This window comes from Rana temporaria, chromosome 2, assembly GCF_905171775.1.
Source record: "Rana temporaria chromosome 2, aRanTem1.1, whole genome shotgun sequence".
In the NCBI taxonomy this organism is placed as follows: domain Eukaryota; kingdom Metazoa; phylum Chordata; class Amphibia; order Anura; family Ranidae; genus Rana; species Rana temporaria.
Window position 1 is genome coordinate 498,998,874 of NC_053490.1, and position 19,644 is coordinate 499,018,517.

Below are 19,644 nucleotides of genomic sequence, written 5' to 3' on the forward strand. Positions count from 1 at the left end.
GCAAAGGGAGGACTAAATCAATATTGAACCATACGGACTAAGACTGGGATGCCATTATAGTTCATCTGCGTGTAAAGGCAGGTGTCCCAATACCTTTGACAATATAATGTATGTGAAATGTAAACAAATGAGGAGGAAAGAGGGACAGAGGGACAATCAGGGTTCCAAATCAGGGACAGTCACTCGAAATCAGGGACAGTTGGGAGCTATGCCCAATGGGATCCTGGCATTGAAGAATCAAACAGATCTTTGTCATCATTTATAATATGTTGGTTTATATGTTGCGTTTATTTTGAGCATAAGGTTACTTTAAGTGTAGTGTTTATCCTGCAGTGTGGCTTCATGTCAGATATAATTTAACATCATTGTCTTCCCAGTATGTATCAGACCTCTCTTGGTTCACTTGCTACCTTCTACAGATGTCAGTCGGGATGCATTCTACAAGACTTGTCTGTCTGCATTTCTCTCGCTTGCGCTGATGTTCCCTGTGTGCCAATGACCATAAGCGAATCATCTTTAAAACAGGCAAACGTTGGCGATGCACTGGGCGCATTTTAATCGCCGTAGCTCCAGCAGAAATGTCACCGCGTATATTTGATGAGTGGAAACATTGTTGTTAAAGGTTAACAACTTCCTTGACATTATTTCCACCTAATCAGACTTAAGCTGTGTTGGGAGTCTCTCATCTTCCAACTTTTTTCCTTCAGGGAAAGCAAAAATGTTTTTGGTCAATTTAATTATTTTCCTAATTTGCTTCATAAACGTATTTTGGCATTGAATTGTGGTATGTACAGTATATCTGAAATATTCAAATGGTAAATATATATTTTCATGATTACCACTTCAGCTCCAGAAGAGTTACCCCCGTTCCTGATCAGGTCATTATTTGCGAAACAACACTGCGTTAATTTAACTGACAATTGCGCGGTCGTGCGACGCTGTACCCCAAAAAATTGATGTTCTTTTTTTTCCCAAAAATAGAGCTTTCCTTTGGTGGTATTTGATCACCTCTGCCATTTTTATTTTTTTGCGCTATAAACAAAAAAATAAAGACAATTTAAAAAAAATATATATATTTTTTTTTACTTTCTGCTATAAACACATCCAGTAAAAAATGTAAAAATCAAATTTCTTTATCAATTTAGGCCAATATGTATTCTGCTACATGTGTTTGGTAAAAAAAAATCTAGAGCGTCTACAAACTGTGGGATATCTTTATGGAATTTTTATTTATTATTTCTACTAGTAATGGCCACGATCAGCAACTGATAGCGGGACTGCAATATTGCGGCGGACAAATTGGACACCTGACACTTCTGACCAGTTGCGGCTGGTGAGTTCTTTTTGGGGGCGTCACTAAGACAGCACCCCCCTCTCCAAAAGAACAAATATTTTGGAAACTGCGTTTATTTTTTGACATACCCCCCTGCTACATTTATACATGTATCCCAGCATTTAACTAATGCCTGGAAAGCTTCGGCATTGAAAGATTTGGCAGTACGCCTGAACTATCCTAGAACAGCCGGCTTCACCTCGTCATCAGTGCTGAAATGCTGACCTCCAAGGAACTCTTTTAGGGGTTAAAAAAGGTGGAAATCACTTGGAGTGAGGTCTGGGCTGTAGGGGGGATGTGGCAATACCTGCCATCCAAGTTGCTGTAATGTGCTTGTAGTACAGTGAAAAGTATAAGCTTGTGCATTGTCCTGCAGAAACAAGGCGCCCTTAGGGCTAGTTTACACTTGCTTCAAAACATGGCTTCGGACACGCTTTGTTAAAGCTCTAAGAACGTCAGTCAAAGCTCATGGCACTAAATTAAATAGTTAGGTTTCAATCCTGTTTACGCCTTGCTTTTCCTTGGTGCTTCGGTGGGGCTTCGATGAGGCTTTGGTGGAGCTTCGATGAGCTTTTGGTGGGGCTTTGGTGAGGTTTTGATAAGGCTTCATGGGGCTTTGATGGGGCTTCAGTGGGGCTTCAAGTGAGCTTTGCCATAGACTTCTATGGAGGCTTTAAAGACGCTATGAAGCACCACTAAATCAACATGGGGTATAATTTTTGAAGCAAAGCAAAAGCAAGGTGTAAACAGGACTGTAAGCTAACTATTTTATTCTGTGACAGGAGCGTTGACTAGCGTTCAGAGAAATTTAACAAAGCGTGTCCTAAGCCATGTTTTGAAGCAAGTGTAAACTAGCCCCTTGTAGTTTTGACTATCACAATGGCGAGATCTCCCTGCTAGAATAAGTCTGTTCCTGTCTAAATTTCAGAAGTTCCTGCCCACCTTTACAGTTTTCAGATCCCACTGTTGCATTCTCCATATATAAAAGTGATAGAATAAATCTATCATAGCAAGTGAGACCTTTTCATAATGACTGCAACAAGTGTACAGAGCGGGGAACTCACAAAGAATTCCTCCGTATATGGTTATTTAGGTTGAAAAAAAGACAGACATCCTTCTGGTTCAGCCTGTAGGTGGGGTGCAGCTCAGCACAGTGGGAATAACAGATTCAGTTCCAGTGCAATGAAAGAACTTGTATTAAAATTTTGCAGAGTTCACAAATAACCTGGAGGGAAGGCAGCCCAACCGGGAACATTCATGGTTCCAACAGCAGGTAGAGAGCAGAATGCAGCCAAACTGACAGTGTCTGCAGAGAGGTGAAGAATGTGGCCTGGCCGTCTTGTGCTTAAATAGGTGGGTGTCTAGAGAATTTGTGAGCCCTAAGCTTTCCCTCCTTGTCAGGAACCCTTTCTTGCTGCTAGTTCTGTCCCTACTGGGCGGGGTACCTGTCCCTATACTCTACTCACTTGCAAATGTGTGCCAAAACTGACCTTAAGGCCCAAGATGGCCATCAGAGTCACATGGGGCAGCAGCATCCAATCGGATAGCTTCACAGGAAACCATAGAAACCCTGTTCCTCCTGACTTCCTCTCCAGCTGCAGTGCTGCTTCAGAAGAGCGACACCTGCAGTGGAGAAAGTAGACTGCACCTGCCTACAAGCCTGTCAAAACTCCTGCAGTTTCTTTCCAGAGGTAAAAACAAACACTTTGGGCAACTGTTGCCAATTTTGTCAGCGAGGCTGAAACAAAAATATCTTCCCCCCTTTCCCACATGGGCAGTCGGATGAATTCCCTGAACAAAAAACATTGCTTTATTAACCTTCAGCAGTTCTGATATTGGATAGGGATGAGCTGAACACGCCCCCAGTTCGGTTCGCAGGAGAACATGCGAACAGGCAAAAAATTTGTTCGAACACGCGAACGCCTCGTACACATGACCGGGTTTCTCGGCAAAAACCAGCAAGAAAACTGATTCTTGCCGAGATTCTCGTTCGTGTGTACGAGGCATTCAGGCTTCTAGTTAGGAAATCTGGCCAGAATCTCGACGAGAAAAAAAGAGAACCTGCTCTCTTTTTTCTCGTCGAGATTCTTGTTGGCCTGTTTCCCGACGAGAAACCCGAGCGTGTGTATACTTATCTGTCGCCGTGGAAACCCGCGCATGCTCGAAATGACTTTGACGCATGCACGGAAGCTTCCACGGCATAGGTAGGGTGAAGCAAGATGGCAGCAACTGCATCGAATGTGACGAGTGAATGCTCGTTATACGCGATGATGTCACCGCGTTCTTTCCTTTCAAGAGAACAGCGGTTCTTTTGAAATGACAGTCAGTACACTCCGGCGGCAAGAGTTTCTTGCCAAGAATCTCGTCAGGGAAAACGATGGGTTTTTATTGACAAGATTCTCGGACGTGTGTACTTTAGGGACACAAAGATGAAAAATCAAAAGTGCTAATTTTAAAGGCTAATATGCAAGTTATTGTCATAAAAAGTGTTTGGGGACTCGGGTCCTGCCCCAGGGGACATGTTGCAATGCGGAAAAAAGTTTTAAAAACTGCATTTTTTTCAGGAGCAGTGATTTTAATAATGCTTAAAGTGAAACAATAAAAGTTAACATTTTAAATTGCATACCTGGGGGGTGTCTATAGTATGCCTATAACGTAGCCCATGTTTCCCGTGCTTAGAAAAGTCCCTGAACAAAATGTAATTTCTAAAGGAAAAAAAGTCATTTAAAACTACTAGTGGCTATTCATGAATTTTCGGGTCCTGGCAATACATAAAAAAAAAACAGCATGCCCCCCCCCCCCCCCCAGTACATTACCAGGTACTTTGGGCCTGATATGAATATTAAGGGGAACCCTTAATATTCTTAATATGCCGCTAGGTGGCAGATTCAAAGCAACGTACAGGTACATTGCTTTGCCTGCCCGTGGCATTCTGCCGATGTATATCTACGTTAGGCAGTCGGCAAGTGGTTAAATAGCCTTGTTGGTTGTCTAAAAAATCTAATGGGAAAATCCAGTATAGTATTACACTCACCTTTATAGCAACCTATGTCCCCACCTTCACTCTCTTCAAGCGCTGCAGCCTTCATAAAATTATTTAGCTTTCAACACTGTGCCCCCTACTATATACTTTGGTTCCATCCTCAGAGCAGGATACAACAGTACTGTATGGTGTCTGAGGAAGGGACCACAGTGCATGGCAGGGGAGGACAAAGCTGAGCTAAAATCCCTCTTCTATTCCAGGGACCTGTCAGTTAAGTTTTTTAAGTATCTGGCAAGGTCACTTTGGGCAAAGAAATGGTCATCAACTCATTAAGACATTTCCACTCCACTGTATTTGCCCATTGTTTAAAGAGGTCTTAGAGCAGCTCAGCTCTAAATATAAATTGGAGCTGTTCAAAAGATGCTGGGACAGGCCTATTATGAAATTTACTACGACATGCAATATTGCTCCTCATAGCCATCAAAACAGTTTTTGCAGCCATTGACTATGTGGCATTGTGCTTATAAAGTGCCCTTTCAGCCTATTCAGGGAACCAATTACGAAATAAAAGACTGATTTATGCTGCGGTACATTGGTTTTACAAGCATAGTTAATTCTTTGCAGTCACTTCTTTACTGTGAAATGTAAATACTTTAGAAGCAGAAAAAATAAGGAGACAGTTACCAAGGTCAAACCAGAAAGGAAAATAACTAAAATAATTTGTAACTTATTTTAAGTAAAAAAAAGGATAATAGGGTACCGTATTTGCCGGCGTATAAGACGACCCCCTAATTTTCCAGCAAAAATTTTGGTTTTGGGATATACTCGCTGTATAAGACGACCCCTCACTGTGCCATTGCCTCACCTCACTGTGCCATTGCCTCACTGTGCCATTGCCTCACCTCACCGTGCCATTGCCTCACCTCACCATTGCCTCACCTCACTGTGCCATTGCCTCACCTCACCATTGCCTCACCTTACCATTGCCTCACCTCACTATGCCATTGCCTCACCTCACCGTGCCATTGCCTTACTGTGCCATTGCCTCACTGTGCCATTGCCTATCTTCATTACTAGCCTGGCAGAGTGAGTCAGACTGCGGGCGTCCATTTTATAAAAGCTGTGCCTCTTCCTCATGCTGTTCCGTGATTGGCGGAACACTCAGTTTCCCAGCAGAGCCTGTGTTCAGTGTTCCGCCTATCACAGACGTCCTCTCGTCCGAGGCTGAGGATGAGACGACGTCCGTGATAGGCGGAACACTGAACTGAGCCTATCATGGAACAACACGAGGAGGAGGCGCGGCTTTTAAAAAATGGACGCCCGCAGTCTGCATCCGGCGTATAAGACGACCCTCGATTTTTGAGCCAAATTTTTAGGTATAAAAAGTTGTCTTATACGCCGGCAAATACGGTATGTCAATATGCGAAAAGCCAATGGGAAAGTGTTTCATCTCCGCTTTTTAGTCACAGTTGGAACTTACACATATGTTAAGTATTAGATGCCCTTCTTGATTGGTAAATTTGATCACATGGATCCTTTATTGGGTCTCTTTATTGGTAAAAATCGCTCATCCATGTCTTTATGGACTTTGCTTTGCGCACTGGTGTGCAGTCATGTTGGAACAGGAAGGGACCATCCACAAACTGTTCCCACAAAGTTGGGAGTATTAAATTGTCCAAAATGTCTTGGTATGCTGACACCCTAATGCCGCGTACACACAATCGTTTTTAGGCATGAAAAAAAAAAACGTTGTTTTTCAGCATGTCCAAAAAACGTTGTTTTTCCAACTTCATCATTTAAAACGATGTTGCCCACACACCATCGTTTTAGAAAAATTATGAACAAAGCGCGGTGACGTACAACACGTACGACGGCACTCTAAAGGGGAAGTTCTATTCGCCTTTGTGCTGCTTTTAGCTGACTCCTTGTGAGTAAAAGACGATTTGCGCTTTTTGTCTGTTACAGCGTGATGAATGTGCTTACTCCATTATGAATGGTAGTTTTACCTGAACGCTCCCGTCTCATAACTTGCTTCTGGGCATGCGCGGGTTTAAAACATTGTTTTTGCCCACACACGATAACTTTTTACAACCCGAAAAACGAATTTTTTTAAAACGACGTTAAAAAATGCAGCATGTTCGAAAAAAAATGTTGACATTTTTCAGATGCCGAAAAACGATGTGAAGCCCACAAACCTTTGGGATGAATTAGAGTAGAGACTGCGAGCCTGGCCTTCTCATTCCACATCAGTGCCTGACCTCACAAATGCACTTCTGGAAGAATGGTCAAACATTCCCATAGACACACTCTTAAACCTTGTGGACAGCCTTCCCAGAAGAGTTAAAGCTTTTAGAGCTGCAAAAGGTTGGTCAACTCCACATTGAACCCTATGGACTAAAACTGGGATGCCATTAAAGTTCATATGTGTGTAAAGGCAGGTATCCCCATATTTTTGACAATATAATACAAAATAATTTTGGGTTAACTTGGCAAGCACACTTGGATGGAGGGAAGCCATACAATATAGTGTGTGTATATATATATATTGGTATGAAATCCAGGTGTATATCCATTGCACTTGGGCGCTTGATGCAGACGGATGAGAGGCTGACTTTGATTTAAATATTTGGGCCTGTAATGACTCTCTTTCAGAATTAAATACTCATGTTCACTTTCAAGTACAATGTCCCTTTTGCATCCGTGTGTGCTGTGAATGAATTGGACATACAACCTGAGTCCATCTGTTGGCATTATTGGCTTACCTTGTAAATTGTTCTCGAATGTTTGTGGATTTGGTGGATTCCATTTGTAGCGCCTGTGTACTTTATGGTACCCGTGCTAGTTAAATTTAAGGGTAGATCCAGATTGTTAAGTGCAAAACAGGGTATGTGTCTCAGCTTGGCTGTGCTGTGGGCTTATTCTGCTGCACTGGGATGTTCTTCCAGCCCCGGTGCTGCAGGTGGCAGCAGTGGAATCAAGGTGTGGGTGCTCTTTCCCGGCAGCCAATCAGGGGAGTTTGACCTTGCTGTGCATGCTGGGGAGGGGAATTTATGAGGCAGACGCCATTAGTTCTGAGTCTTCCTCGTTTCAGTGTGGCACCCACCTTTAGGGTGGCCACATGACGGCGCCCCGGCGTTATGGCCTACCTGGCCAGGGCGTGCGTGCCACACGGTGTTCCTGGTTCTGAGGGCCATGCTGGCCCGGAGCATCTGAACAGCGACGGGGACCCAGTGAGTGACTGGGTTCCCACCTTTGAGGATCCCAAGCTGTACTGCTGTTCGGTGGGGAGTCCGTCTGAGGAGCGCCATTGAGAGGCTGGCTGTCCAAAAGGGCCTGGACCAACCACTGGGGATCGAGGTAGCCGGACACTGAGGGATTAATCACCTGTCGGTACCTGGGCGACAAGTTGAAGGAGACCCAGGCGTAACTCATCTAAGGAGGGATATCTCCAAGAATTCAATCCAGAGAGGGCCTGTGGCAGAGGTATCTTTCTAAAGGCTCACCGAGGAGGGTCTGTGGCAGAAACTTTTCCTCAAGTTCACCAAGGAGGGTCTGTTGTGTCAGAGACTTTATCCTACAATTGTCCAAGCGATACCCCAGCTGCCAGGTCAGTGAGAGAGGCCTGTCCGGGTACACTAAACCCACTCCGGCAGGAGTGGTGCAGAGAAGTGTTACGCTTGGGGCAGGACTGTTTCCTTATCATAAAGCCTGAATTTGCTATTCTCCCTTCTTCTACTCTACTTTCCTCACCACAAGTTATTGTTTTTACCCGGCTGGGTAATAAAGAGCACAGCAAAGAACACCTGTCGTGGACATTCCTTTACTTGTACTATATGCAAAATACGCATCATTCACCCCTAGGAATTCGGAGGAGGAGCCATGAGGTAATGTGCTGCCCAAACATCCAGCAGCTCCTCCGGGGGTAATGCTACATATTTTAAGCCGTTATGACAGCAAACCATACAATTTTCACATTGGTATAACTTAAGCCCCATACACACGGTGGGACTTTTTGACAACAAACTTCAAAATGAGCAGGTTTTCAAAAAAATCGGACATCGGACAAAAGTTCGCTCTGCAAACAGAGAAACTTTTCGGCAACAAAAGTCCTACAGTGCAAAGTCCTATCCTGTGTACAGAAATCCATCGGAGAGGAAATTTTCCAATAGGGACACCAAGCCTAAAGACCATCAAAACAGACTTATTTAAAAAGAAGACAGAACTCTGCAAGCAGCAGCCCCTTGGTGGAATGGGACAGGACTCATTCTTCCGTTTCTCATTACATAGGCTGAATATGTAAGCAGGCAGATTCTGTTTCCTTTTGGGTGTACTCCAGCTATGTTTCAAAGGGCCTCCCTGCAGTTTTAAGAATCTTTCCCTGTTGCAGGCATTAGTCCCTGTTGCAGTTCTTTGCAAAAAGCCCTAGGTGAGCAACCATAGACCTCATGTGGGAACAAGCATGCACATGATGAACATGCTACTCTCTGTGGGGAAAATGAAGCATCTTAACCACTTAAGACCCGGACCATTATGCAGGTAAAGGACCTAGCCCCTTTTTGCAATTCGGCACTGTGTCGCTTTAACTGACAATTGCGCGGTCGTGCGACGTGGCTCCCAAACAAAATCCTTTTTTTCCCACAAATAGAGCTTTCTTTTGGTGGTATTTGATCACCTCTGTGTTTTTTTTTTTTTTTTGCTCTATAAACAAAAATAGAGCGACAATTTTGAAATTTTTTTATAGCGTCTACCAAATAGGGGATAGTTTTATTGCATTTTTATTAATATATTTTTTTCTAGTAATGGCGGCGATCAGCGATTGTTATCGTGACTGCGAAATTATGGCGGACACATCGGACACTTTTGACGCTATTTTGGGGCCATTGGCATTTTTACAGCCAATTTTAAAGTGCTGTAAAATGTGCTCGCGACCAACGGCTGGGCTCTTAAAGGCGACGTACAGGTACGTGCTTGTGCCCAGCCCTTCCCTTCTGCCGACGTATATCGGCATGAAGGGGTCCTTAAGCGGTTAATTAAGTTAGAGTCCAGCTAGGACATAAAATATTCCTCCCCAGCAGCTCTTTAAAATAAAATAAAGCAGCTGCTAGTTGCCATCACTTTCTCCTGCATCAATTCACCAATCCAGTACAACTCATCTTCCTCGTTGAATGACAACCAGCGTTATGCAACCCACTTCCTAGGTGGTCCAGAATTACATTATGTGGTGCTGCTGTCTGCAACATTTAAGATCTGCCCACCGCCATGGTGAAGAGGTCTGTGAAAGACCAAACAGAGGCTTTTGTAGGGGACTTGGGGCAAGCCTCCTACCCACTGATTATGGCCCATGTAGGAGACTGGGGATGTTGCTGCTTCTTATGGTCAGAGCATGGTAAAGAAGAGCTCAGTTTAGCCTCTGATCACATGGAGGGTGCAGATCATTCTCTAATGATGGACAACAATGTGATGAATGCTGAGAGCAAGGTTTGGATTATTTCCTTGAATAAGGACAATAAAGCTTCCCTCCTGGAGGGGATGGAAAGCTGTAACATTAATCTTGTACAGGATAATGGTCAGAGGAAATATGTTGGCCCTCCTACAGACTGCGTTGGAGAAGCCCATCCACTTGGGACAGAAATATTTATCAACAATATCCCTCAAGAAATCTATGAAGATAAATTAATTCCACTTTTTCAGGCTGCTGGAACATTGTATGAGTTTTTGTATCATAGACTGTTGTGGACTGGTGCGAAACAGTCTGGGTGGGATCCCTGTTTAATCAAAGTATTGTCTGGGTGGGCAGTGAACTGTGTCACCTAGGCTTAGATCACTGCTAGCTGTTGGCTGTTTCTTACATGTGCTAATGAGACTACTGTTTTCCGCTTGCATTGTTAGGGTAATGCTCTTACCTGATGTTGTGTGCTATATATTCTGTGTAAGTTTACAATAAAGTCAGTTCCAGTTTGCACCTAAGCTAGTGTTGTCTAGTGCTCAGTGCTCAGCTATAATACCTGACTTCTGGTTCCAGGATGGAGGAAGCTGTATATTGACAGAGGCACCCATGTTGGGTGCTAGACAGTCCGTCACAAGGTCAACTGATGTCCCCAAAACAAAGAAACCTGGGAAAGAGGTTTTTTAATTTTAGTGGGTACAAGGGTTCTCAAGTGGAAGTAGGGTATGGAAAAAGGGTGTGGCAGGGTTCAAATCTTTCCATGTGCATTTCTATGCATGTTTTCATGCATATTTATATGTGCTTTCATGCATTCTGAATTTCTTTGATGGGTTGTGTCAATAAATAAAATGTTGCATGCACAATAGGGCCTACAATGCATGCCAATGCACTAAAAAAACGATATGCACTTTTTTGACTAACCTACATTAATGAATTAGCATCATTAAAAGCAATTAAACAGCTGTGTGAATGTGTTTACACATGATCAAACGTACATGTTAGGCCTCTTCCACACAAGGTGGATCCACTCAGCGGAGTCCGCCAGCTCAGCAGGAGATCGCTTCGTTGATCTCTGCTGAGCCGGCGGATGACAGGTTTGTCTCTGCTCACTGAGCGGGGGGGGGGGGGGGGTTTACGGGCTGAGTACTGCTGATTCCTTTGGAGAGATCGGATCAAAACAGACAGCATGTCTGTTTTCATCAGATCTCATCCGATCCGAACGTATCGCCATACATCTGGTTTTAGTGGATCAGATGGCACACGGGTGACACATCCCCACTGGCATCCACCTGCCCATAGGAGTCAACCGATGGCCCGCTTGAATCCACCTGAAAAATGGACAGGCGGATCTGAGCTGGCTTGCTGTGTGAAAGGGGCTTTAATCACAAAGGTGTAAAGTCTGAAACAGCCTCGTGCTTCAGAGTGGGAACCTGGTACAACAGGTGCCCCAACAGTTTGTGGGAAAAAAGCACATGAGGAGGGGGACTTCCCAAAAATGTGACAGTGTAAAGCCTGAATAGCAAGATGCAACTAAGGTCTACTCTTTAGTAGAACTTATTAAGGTTCAGCTTCTCCTTCACATGGATTCCTACTCAGAGGAGAATATGTGTCTACAACCTGTATTATTGGGGGGGGGGGCTGATACAATTTGTTTTAGTAGATATGATCTAGCCCTGGGCCTAGATTTTGCACCAGGACTTTGCAGCTTTTCATTAAACATGCACAGGCTGTTATCTATAAAATAAAATAATAGTCAAAGTTTCTTCAGAAGAACTTGGCAAAGATCATGCGGAGCAGCTGGAGGAGGCGGATTGAGTCACTCTTGGTAAGCCATTGCAGCACAGCATGATTCATGTCTCCACTTTTAGAGCTTTCACCTATTTTTAAAGGAGGCAATTATGATCCTTAAAGTAAACATACAGGAATTGTAGATTGACAGTGGCGTGCCATGGTGGGAGTTAAATTTATCAGCGATAAAACAGCAGTCAGCAATAGCTGTCATAATTGATATTTATAGCTGAGAAATTGAAAGCGAATACCCTTCTATCATCTTGTTTAGTCTTGCCCCTTAATGTTGCTGCTGATCCTTGTCCAAGTTGTTGTGCATTGTCCCCTCAGCTGTGAAATCATGTTTATCGTTTACGTCAGATATGTTGTATTACTATATGTAATCTCATATTTTTCATTTCCACGATTTACAACTACCAATTCACAAAAAGTTTGGACACTGTGTAAACTCTACATAAAAACAGAATGCAATGATTTGATCCAATAAACCCTTATGTTATTCACAAATTAAAATAGAAAACATATCTGTAGCGGTACCCCCATAGGGGCTGCTGGGTATTGTGGTCCACCTGTCACCTGGCCCAGCCCAACATTCACTTCCCAGTCACTCTTGAGACAATGAACAGTCCGTATGTTTATTTTGTATTTTATTGAGGGATTTTGAACTTGGATAGGGTAAGGAAAATTATAGGATGCACAGAATCAGTAATGGTATCAATAAGATGATCAGTTGGAACCTCTTTACACTTCTAGAATTCCAGTCTCCTCCAGCACAACGCTTATTTGTAGACTGTTCCTCTCTCCTTTACAATACTTGGTTCCTGGTACAGCTAGCACATAGCAGGCCCAACTCTGACTATGTCGGGCCTCTGCAACTGCCATTTGCAGGCAGGGACCACAGGACCCTTTAGTGTAGCAATAAATAGTAAAAGAAAAGTCCTGTAATGCTAGCTGTCCTTTGGTGGACTACTGCTCCAAGTCCGTCCTCTTCAGGCCCTGCCATCCCTCCTGGCTGCAGCTGCCCAACTCCACTGCCCATGACACCACAGTCTCTCCCGCTGGCTCTACATCCATCACAGACTGCACTCTCCCAGTCTGCTCCAGCATGCCTCCCCAGCTCTCTCAACTGTGCCTGTCACTCACCAGCCCTCTTGGCAGCACTCCGGTGGATCCCTCGTGGAGACTTGCCTGGCAACACTAGATCCCACTGTCCTTCTCAGTTCCTCTCTGTGCCTCCTGTCCAGATCCTTTTTTGTTACTCAGAAAGGATACGACTTGCAACTGAACCCCACAGGCCCAAGGTCACCCCCCCCCCCCAGACTGGGGGGTACCTCAAAGGTCCCAATGTCAGGGAACTCCTGTAAGACGCTTTGCACATAGACATGCGCAAGCGCATAGCCTTTGCCATAGAATGGCTCACAGGCTCGCACATGCGCGCCAGAGCTCGCAATTGCGGGCACGCATGCGCACAGATACGGGCACGCGCGCACACGTACGAGCCTAATTCAGTTTGGCGCCAGACAGCCTATTTAAAGGGAGTCTGGGCTCTTATGCCTTGCTGACTGATCTTCAGCTGTGTTCCTGAACCTTGCTCTGATCCTGTGTGTTTTCCTAGTGTTTGACCCGGCTTGCTCTTGACCTTGGCTCTGTGTCCTGTTCCTGTACTTATGTCCATCCCTGACCCGGCTCCGTTCCTGACTTTGGCTCTGTCTATGATTTGGTACCTCACTGCCCGCTTGCTGACGAACCTGGCTATCCCTAAGACCTCGCTCCTGTCTACGTTCCTGGTTGCTGTTAACCCTCAGTTACCTGCCTGGCTGTTACCTGTTCCTGCTAAGCTCATTACAGTCTGTTCCAGGCCGCTGAACCCTGCCAAGCTGTTCCCTAGGGACCCCCGGCTCCAGGCACTCTTGTCCTTCGGCTTCCTCTGTTTCACCTTCAGCGGAGCCAGGACAGGAGATATAAGAGAGGCCGACCTCATCAAATCAGTCTCCCATCTGATCCCTGACAGTATCAGTCAGCCTACTGTCAGGGATCAGATGGGAGACTGATTTGATGAGGTCGGCCTCTCTTATATCTCCTGTCCTGGCTCCGCTGAAGGTAAAACAGAGGAAGCCGAAGGACAAGAGGGACACGAGTGCCTGGAGCCGGGGGTCCCTAGGGAACAGCTTGGCAGGGTTCAGCAGCCTGGAACAGACTGTAATGAGCTTAGCAGGAACAGGTAACAGCCAGGCAGGTAACTGAGGGTTAACAGCAACCAGGAACGTAGACAGGAGCGAGGTCTTAGGGATAGCCAGGTTCGTCAGCAAGCGGGCAGTGAGGTACCAAATCATAGACAGAGCCAAAGTCAGGAACGGAGCCGGGTCAGGGATGGACATAAGTACAGGAACAGGACACAGAGCCAAGGTCAAGAGCAAGCCGGGTCAAACACTAGGAAAACACACAGGATCAGAGCAAGTTTCAGGAACACAGCTGAAGATCAGTCAGCAAGGCATAAGAGCCCAGACTCCCTTTAAATAGGCTGTCTGGCGCCAAACTGAATTAGGCTCGTACGTGTGCGCACGTGCCCGTATCTGTGCGCGCGCGTGCCCGCAATTGCGAGCTCTGGCGCGCATGTGCGAGCCTTTGAGCCATTCTATGGCAAAGGCTATGCACTTGCGCACGTCTATGTGCAAAGCGTCTTACAGGAGTTCCCTGACACCCAACATCCTAGTGCTCCGTCTCCAGCTTCTTCCACCCGACAACTCCTCCCCAGCTGGGCTGACCCTGGGTATATCAAGGAGGCTTACCTTCTGCCAACCCTAGTTGGGGAATGGTCAGGGCTCCCTGAAACACCTCAGACAGCTTAAACTCTCTTACCCCCCACCTCTCTTCCCCTCCTTCCTTCTTGAGTCTTCTAGAAGCAAAAGGGAAGTAACCGAAAGATGATGCTATCTGTGAGTCACCAGCCTACACTTAGCCACTCCCAGCCCACACAGATCAAAATAAACATGCCTAGCTCTCAGCTAGGCCTGTTTAAATTTACCTGCACTCACAAAAAAATCCTACTTCTAGCACCTACCTAAAGTAGAGGGTGCTACATATCAAGTGTTTAAACAGAGAATATGTGCTATTTCGAAAGTAATGGCAGCAACATTTCTCAAAGTTGGGACAGGGCCATGTTTACCAAGTGTAGCATCCCCTCTTCTTTTAACAAAACTCTGTAAATGTCTGGGAACTAAGAAGACCAGTGTTCTGGGAAAAGAATGTTGTCCCATTTTTGCCTGATAGAGGATTCTAACTGCTTAACAGTCTTGGGTCTTAGTCATAATTTTTTGTTTCAAGATGCGCCAAATATTTTTAGTTGATAAAAGGTCTGGGCTGCAGACAGGCCAGTTAAGCACTCAGACTCTTCTACTATGAAACCATGCTGTTTTCATAGATGCAGTATGCGGTTTAGCATTCTCCTGCTGAAATATGCAAGGTCTTTCCTGAAAACGATGTTTGGATGGGAGTATATACTGCTCTAAAACCTGCATATATCTTTCAGCATTAATGGTGCCTTTCCAGATGTGCAAGCTGATCATTCCATATGCACCAATGCATCCCCATTCCACCAGAGATCCAGGCTTTTGAACGAAAAGCTGTTAATAAGCTGGATGGTCCCTCTCCGACCATGCTTGCCCCAAAAAAATCTAATTTCAATTTGTCTGACCACAGAACAGTTTTCCACTTTGCAACAGGCCATTGAGCTTTAGCCCAGAGAAGACAGCAGCGATTCTGGATGCTTTTCAGATATGGCTTCTTCTTTGCATGATAGAGCTTTACCCTGCATCTTTGGATGACAAGGCGAACTGTGTTCACAGACAGGGATTTTTGGAAGTATTCCTAAGCCCACACAGTGATGTCCATCACACAATCATACCTGTTTTTAATGCAGTGTCGTCTGAGAGCCCGAAGATCACAGACTCCCAATATTGTGTTTCGGCTCTGTCCGGTTACTCTGAATCTTTTGATAATTTTATGTACTGTAGATGATGATATATTTAAAGTCCTTGCAATTTTTTGTTGAGGAAAATTATTCTGAAATTATTCAACAATTTTTAGATGTAGCTTTTCACAGATTGGTGAACATCTGGCCATCTTTACTTCTGATATACTCTGAGGCCTCGTACACACGGCCGAGGAACTCGACGTGCCAAACACGTCGAGTTCCTCGGCGAGTTCAGCCCTGAAGCCGCCGAGGAGCTCGGCGGGCCGAGTTCTCCCATAGAACAACGAGAAAATAGAGAACATGTTCTCTATTTTCTCGACGAGTTCCTCGGCGGCTCCATCGGGCCGAAAGTGTACACACAACAGAGTTTCTCGGCAGAATCCGGCTCTGACCGAGTTTCTCGCTGAATTCTGCCGAGAAACTCTGTCGTGTGTACGAGGCCTGACTCTCTAACATGCTCTTTTTATTACCAATCATGTTACTGACCTAGTTGCAACTTGTTCTTCCAGCTCTTCCTTGTTAGTATCACTTATTTTTCTAGCTTTTTGTTGCCCTGTCACAACTTTTTTGAGATGTATTGCTGCTATCAATTTCTAAATTATCCTAATTTTTTTTAACCATTTGATACGTTTTCTATTTTCTATTGTGAATAATATATGGATTATCTAAAATGTGCAAATCACTACATTCTGTTCTATGTAGATTTTACACAGCGCCCCAACATTTTTGGAATTGGGGTTGTAACAAACATACCTCTACAAGTGCTGCTGCAACCTACAGAATATCCTATGCAAATATCAACCAAATTTCTTTAAGCCAGTACTTGCATAGGTTTTAGAAGGCCCCACCTCCATGAAACAGAATTGGGGTCTTATGACAGATCGCTCAGAGCTTATGATGGAATGGAAAGTGGGTGCCTCTATTAAAGAGGAAAAATACTGTTCTTTACATTAAGTTGAACATAAACTGAAATAACCGTAAGCTGCAGCGCTGTAACATGACGTCATCATGCACAGCAGCCGCCGTCCAGAGCGATTACATAGTGAATGTTACAGTGCTGCAGCTTATTGTTATGCCAGTTCATCTTCAATTTATTGTGAGTGCACTATTTTAAACCTAATAAATACTATTTTTAAGGATATAGTGCACAATGAGCTTTGATTTATTTTAACATGTGCCATGTGAGTGGAGCCAGAGCTAATAGTTAGATCACACCATCTACCGTGGGCATGTTTGTGATTTATCCCTACTCTGTAGTGTGAGAACCATTGGGTTCTGGTGAGCATCCAACCTTATTCCTATCTCTGCTGACCCCCTAACCCTGTGATATATCTAATAAATTGGAAAAATAAATCACCCCAAAAATTATATATACCCAAAACCAGGTTAGTGATAAACAATAATAAACTTCTGTCAATTGACATAAATGAACAATTCCCTTAATTCAAAAGGTGATGAACGTGAAATTAGAATTAATGTATTAGTATTGACCATTAAATATAATTTAAAAAAAAATCCTAAAATTGTGTATAGTCCATAAATAATAAATAATGAACACCAAATAATGAACACCAGTGCCCCTGACAAAGTAAGTTATTACTAAACGGACGTTGGGCGGAGCGGCCTACTGACGTCACCTCGGGCTCCAGTAGGATGGGTGTCTGAGTTTGTGTACTGGCCGGCACAACAGACTATAGTTTTTATTTGCAATACTGTAAGTGCATTACCAACTTTTTAATAAATCCTTGTATACGTTCAACGCACTATATGGCGCCTTTATCATTTCTTAAATATTGGTTACATCTACTGATGATTCCTGTTCGGTATTGGACGAGAGTTACTGCCTAAAGATCTGATTTGCTGTGGCTGTTTTCTGGAGTGAGAATCTTGATTACACGCACATAGTGATCCTCCGTTATAGGGGATCATAGCAAGCTGGTAAAAAGTAATTTCTGCTGATTGGTGGAGGATTCATCACGCTTTTGGACACGAACTTATGGACTTTTTTTGCACTAAGCACTGGTGTTCATTATTAATTATTTATGGACTATACACAATTTTAGGATTTTTTTTTAAATTATATTTAATGGTCAATACTAATATATTAGTTCTAATTTCACGTTCATCACCTTTTGAATTAAGGGAATTGTTCATTTTATGTCAATTGACACAAGTTTATTATTGTTTATCACTAACCTGGTTTTGGGTATATATAATTTTTGGGGTGATTTATTTTTCCAATTTATTAATTATATCGCAGGGTTAGGGGGTCAGCGTGATTTATTTTTCTTTCCATGCTTTTTCTTGTATTTTTTGTTTACATGCTAATCGCAGCTCCCAACTGAATAGCTGCGACTTGAGTTTGCAGCTATTCTTTTTCAATTACTTCTAGCGCAGTTTTTCCAATTTTCCATATTATTCCTGTGTCTGAATATCTGGAAGCTGTTCTGGAGATCGGGATCACTTCTTGCACTTTTTATGCACTTATTTTTTGAACATAAGAGCATTTGTATTCAATGGACTTGTTTGCTTTGATTTTTCACTCATATTTGGTATATTAACACGTTTATGTTTTATCACATGGAATACACTTATTCACAGCCTGTTTTGATGGCGATGCACATTTTATATCATTGTTTATGGTAGATTTTGTATCTGGAACCTTGTGCTGGCTGCTTTTTATTTTTTAATACATATATTAATCTAAGCACGGAATTGTCATGTTTATAAAATTGTATGTAGTGTGATATATCTCATTGGAATTTGCAGGGGTTATGGAGAAAGGGCAACCCAATACCAATGTATTATTGGGCATGATTTATATAGTAAATTCATGATGGGTCTTCCAACTGGAGTCCCTGACAAAGTTCATGGAGATGAATCCTAAAAGGGGAGATTTACTAAAACTGGTGGACACAGAATCTGATGCAGGAGTGGCTAGTAATAACCAATCAGCTTCTAAGCGCTATTGTCAAAGCTTTATTAAACTAGTTGAATTTAAAAGCTGCTTGATTACTATGAACAGATGCACCAGACTCTTTGGGCTTGAGTTTTAGTTAATCTCCCCAATGGGTGCAGGGTAGGAATAAGATAGGTGGCATTTGTCCCCCCCAGATATGTTGGACTGGGGTCTCTGAGTAGGCATACATTGCCAGACATCGATCATAGCATGACCCAGAGTCGGTGACACATTATAGAGCTACCTATTCCTATTCAGATTTGCAGTCACGCTGTCTAGCAGATTTCGGCACCATCTTCTTCTTGAAGTCATTCAAAGTGTGACATCGCTGAAAGCTGAAAATTGTCCTGGGCAGGAAAGGGCGAAAGTGCCTGGTATTGAAGTGGTTAAATGTAGGGATTTATTCTTGCTGGTAGTTAGAATCTTTAAAATTTTCAAACAAAATGAAGGTTTCCTATTTAGAATAATAAGCTGTCAGGTTAGTAAAACAGCGATATCAGAACCGATTCAATAATACAGTTTGCAGTGTACAGAGACAATACAATGGGATTAAGGAATATTCCTGAACTTTGTTTTATCTCATGGGTTCTGTGAAATTGTGTGAATGCATCAAGGCAGTGCATGTTATCTCAGCTTGCAGAGGTTGAATTCATTGAATGAGTTTACCAAAAATGTAAATATTGCAGAATATACAGCCTCATGATACACAACTAAGCTCTAATAAACTAATATATTGTAAATAGAAAACTATCTATGGATAGATTTTTTACTCCAAAAGATATTATTTAAATAAAAAAAATATAGTTATTTTTTTTTAATTATTTTTTTTTATCCCGCCTGGTAAATACATAGTTACATTGGTCCAAGCTGGACCAATGTAGCTATGTATAAAATACCCACGTGTGGATCTATTCTCTAAAAATAATGAAAATTACTTTTGAAATTACAGTAATCGCTTCTAGCTGCTGGCTCCCGGGTCTTTAAAGCGGAGTTCCAACCACAATTAGCATTTTTTAAATGTATGTCCTTTCATCCTGCGTTTTTATAATATAAATCCGGTCACTTACTATTTTACAATCCGCCGCCGATCCGCATAGATATTCAAAAAAGATAGTTTATAAAACTATGTCCACACCGTTGTCATTTTGCTTGTGGGCATTGT

The 19,644-nt window shown here is 43.3% G+C and overlaps 1 protein-coding gene across 2 annotated transcripts in view; it reads left to right on the plus strand.

The window, feature by feature from the left end:
* The window catches only part of MAP3K7CL (MAP3K7 C-terminal like), a 60,780-nt gene that overhangs the window by 22,829 nt on the left and 18,307 nt on the right, over positions 1 to 19,644 (plus strand). The gene's annotated exons all lie outside the window — the stretch shown is intronic.